The following is a 4,444-nucleotide window of genomic DNA, read 5'->3' as shown; positions in this document are numbered from 1 at the left end:
CAATGTCTACACTGTATTTCTGATCAATTTGATGTTATTTTAATGGACAAAAAATGTGCTTTTCTTTTAAAAACAAGGACATTTCTAAGTGACCCCAAACTTTTGAACGGTAGTGTATGTGTGTGTATATACTAATGTATTATATATGTGTATTATAGATGTGTATTACATATGTTTATTATACATGTGTATATATATATATGTGTATTATATAAGTATAAGTATGTGTGTATTACAAGTATACGTGTATATTATAGATGTGTATTATGTATGTGTGTGTGTGTGTGTATTATGGATGTGTATTATATATGTGTATTATAGATGTGTATTATATACGTGTATTATATATGTGTATTAGATGTGTTTTATATATGTATATTACATATGTGTATTATGTTTGTATATTATATGTGTATATTATAGATGTATTTTATAGATGTGTATTATAGATATGTATTATATATAATTAAATATTTCTTATATATGTGTATTATATATATATAAATATGTGTGTGTATTATAGATGTGTATTATATATATGTGCGTGTGTGTATTGTAGATTTGTATTATATATGTGTATTACAGATGTGTGTGTGTGTGTATTACAGATGTGTGTGTCTGTATTATAGATGTGTGTGTGTGTATTATAGATGTGTGTGTGTATTCCAGATGTGTGGATCAGTCACGGCGGCGTTAGTTGGGTTGGCCGGGTCGGGGTACTGTTTTGTCATCTCTGCCATGGCCATGTTGGCGGGACCTTGGTGTGAGTGTGCCACCACTCTGGTATGGTCCTATCCCTTCGCCAACGATGGAGGAAGGTTAGTGCTAATATATAATCATTTATAATAATATATCATAGTATATAATAATGTATCATAATATATTATAATATATCATAATTTATAATAATATATAATAATATAATATATAATAATATATCATAATTTTTAATAATATATAATAATTTATAATACTATATCATAATTTTTAATAATATATAATAATTTATAATACTATATAATAATATATCATCATTTATAATAATTTATAATAATATATAATAATTTATTCTGGAAATATTCTAGCTATTAAAGCTTAGTTTAGTTTCTGAATTAGAAACAAATGTCTGTGTTTTTCTGTTGTGTGTGGATCGAATCCCCGAGCTGACAAGGTAAAAACCTGTCGTTCTGCCCCTGAGCAAGGTAGTTAACCCACAGTTCCCCGAGCGCCGAAGACGTGGATGTTGATTAATTAAGGCAGCCCCCCCCCACCTCTCTGATTCAGAGGGGTTGGGTTAAATGCGTTAGACACATTTCAGTTGAATAAATTTAGTTGGACAACTGACTAGGTATCACCTTTCCCCCAATAAGGGTGGGTCCAGGGTGTTTGCGAGTAATAATAACTTGGCTACAGTGCATTTAGAAAGTATTCAGACCCCTTTTCCACATTTTGTTACGTCACAGCCTTATTATAAAATGGATGAAAAAAAAAAAATAATCCTCATCAATCCACACACAATAGCCCATAATGACAAAGCGAAAACAGGTTTAGAATTTTTTTTGCAAATGTATAAAAAACAGAAATACCTTATTTACAAAGGTATTCAGACCCTCGGCTTTGAGGCTCGAAATTGAGCTCAGGTGCGTCCTGTTTCCATTGATCATCCTTGAGATGTTTCTACAACTTGAATTAAGTCCACTTGTGGACTCGGTACTGGTACTTGTGTATACAGTGCATTCGGAAATTGCTCACTTGGCATTTAGGCCAAAGAGTTCAATCTTGGTTTCATCAAACCAGAAAATCATGTTTCTCATGGCCTGAGAGTCTTTAGGTACCTTTTGGCAAACTCCAACTGTCATGTGCCTTTTACTGAGGAGTGGCTTSCATCTGGCCACTCTACCATAAAGGCCTGAATTGGTGAGTGCTGCAGAGAGTTGTTCTTTCTGGAAGGTTCTTCCATCTCCACAGAAGACTCGGAGACTCTGGTTCCAACCCCCCCCCCCCCCCCCCCCCACCCCCCCCCCCCCCCCCCCCCCCCCCCCCCCCCCCCCCCCCCCCCCCCCCCCCCACCCCCCCCCCCCCCCCCCCCCCCCCCCCCCCCCCCCCCCCCCCCCCCCCCCCCCCCCCCCCCCCCCCCCCCCCCCCCCCCCCCCCCTCCCCCCCCCCCCCCCCCCCCCCCCCCCCCCCCTCTCCCCCCCCCTGCCCCGCCCCCCCCCGCCCCCCCCTCCCCGGCCCCCGCCCCCCCCCCCCCCCCCCGCGGCCCCCCCCCCCCCCCCCCCCGCCCCCCCCCCCGCCCCCCCCCCCCCCCCCCCCCCCCCCCCCCCCCGCCCCCCCCCCCTCTCTCCCCCCCCCCCCCCCCCCCCCGCCCCCCCCCCCCCCCCCCCCCCCCCCCCCCCCCCCCCCCCCCCCCCCCCCCCCCCGCCCCCCCCCCCCCCCCCCCCCCCCCCCCCACCCCCCCCCCCCCCCCCCCCCCCCCCCCCCCCCCCCCTGAGTGTCCAAGGCCCTTTCTCACCGATTGCTCAGTTTGGCCGGGCCAGTCAACTCTAGGAAAAGTCTTGGTGATTCCAAACTTCTTCCATTTTAAGAATGATGGAGGGCCACTGTGTTCTTGGGACCTTCAATGCTCCAGAAATTGGTACCCGTTCCCCAGATCTGTGCCTCGACACGATCTTGTCTTGAGCTCTACAGACAATTCCTTCGACCTCATGGCCTGGTTTTTGCTCTCACATGCACTGTCAACTGTGAGACCTATATAACAGGTGTGTGCCTTTCCAAATCATGTTCCAATCAATTGAATTGCACCACAGGTGGACCTCCAATCAAGTTCAGAAACATCTCAAGGATGATCAATGGAAACAGAATGCACCTGACGCCCAATTTGAGTCTCGTAGCAAATGGAATCATCCTACCTTATGTAAATCGGGTATTTCTGTTTTTTAGTTTTTTTTATTTAAATGATAACATTTGCAAAAATGCTTCAAAACCTGTTTTCGCTTTGTTTTATGTGTATATTTTGTGTAGATTATGAGAACAAAAAGTCAATGGGTCTGAATACTTTCCGAATGCACTGTGTAGTGTATTTTGCGATCTGTACCGCACAGCTGTCAATTTTTTGGRCCTTAAATGAAACTGGTATACTTTTTTATTTATCACACTTTTCTTTAACCAATTTTGGTCTTTAATTCAGGGTCAACAGACAASTTCCTTATTTTCTCCCCCTACCACTTMSCTCTTCCATTTTTGCAGTAATGCTGCAATTAGTTGGTTGTAATTTTGGATAGAGCAGARATTTCKATATATATAGCTGTATGTGTGACATAACTACACCCGTCCTATTTATTATATCCATTTCCCCCCCCAAAATATAATGTTTTAAAAAACGTTTTATTTAACTAGGCAAGTTAGTTAACAACAAATTCTTATTTACAATGACAGCCTACCAGGGAACAGTGGGTTAACTGCCTTGTTCAGGGGCAGAACTACAGATTTTTAACTTGTCAGCTCGGGGATTCGCTCCAGCAACCCTTTCGGTTACTGGCCCAACGCTCTAACCACTAGGCTACCTGCCGCCCCACAATCAATTAGTATATTAATCAATCAATTCGTATATTCGAGTTTAACCATAATATTTGTTGTAATATTTGTTCGGTCTTTTCTGGTGGATTAAAATGCAATTGCAACCAACTTTCTATGGCTTGTTTTWAAAAAAGCAATATTTTGGAGATTATTTCATTTTCAAATAACCGAAAGTGAGAGGTTGTAATCTGAATAAATGGGAAAAGGCCATTCTTGAACATGAGTGAGCCATTCTTACTAATCTGTTAGAGAACCAGTTCGAATTTAAGCGTATGTTTTGTATGACTGAAGCCTTTAGTGAGAGGTCTAGGGATATTAATATTAAATCATTTCTGCCCTCCGAATTCATATTAATTATATAAATAGGCATGTTTAATTTTGTCTGGCTTGCCATTCCAAATAAAATGGAATAAAAACATCACTTTAGTAAATACTATCCACACAAAAAAGTACTCTAGTAAATACTACAGTATTATCCGCAAAAAAACTGTATTTAATTTACATATACCCTGTCCATTCACCTAACACATATCGTAATTTGTGGCAACCATAAGTAAAAACCTACATGCCAAGTATAGACCATATATTGTGTTCCCTACAGGTTATAGAAAATAACAGGATCTCTGAACTATTGTTCGATCCCAGTCCTAACTCCCTCAGGTTATAGAAAATAACAGGATCTCTGAACATCTGTTCAGATCCAGTCCAACTCCCTCAGGTTATAGAAAATAACAGATCTCTGAACATCTGTTCAGATCCAGTCCTAACTCCCTACAGGTTATAGAAAATACACAGGATCTCTGAATATCTGTTCAGATCCCAGTCCTAACTCCTACAGGTTATAGAAAATAACAGGATCTCACTTCTC

At 42.0% G+C, this 4,444-nt stretch overlaps 1 pseudogene; it reads left to right on the top strand.

The window, feature by feature from the left end:
• The first annotated feature begins 550 nt into the window (after positions 1-550).
• Positions 551-4,444, top strand: part of LOC111975276 (transmembrane 4 L6 family member 1-like) — a 10,878-nt pseudogene continuing 6,984 nt past the window's right edge.

This window comes from Salvelinus sp. IW2-2015, linkage group LG16 (genome assembly GCF_002910315.2).
Source record: "Salvelinus sp. IW2-2015 linkage group LG16, ASM291031v2, whole genome shotgun sequence".
In the NCBI taxonomy this organism is placed as follows: Eukaryota; Metazoa; Chordata; class Actinopteri; order Salmoniformes; family Salmonidae; genus Salvelinus; species Salvelinus sp. IW2-2015.
The sequence above is the reverse complement of the archived record's forward strand: the minus strand, read 5'-3'. Positions and strand labels throughout refer to the sequence as shown.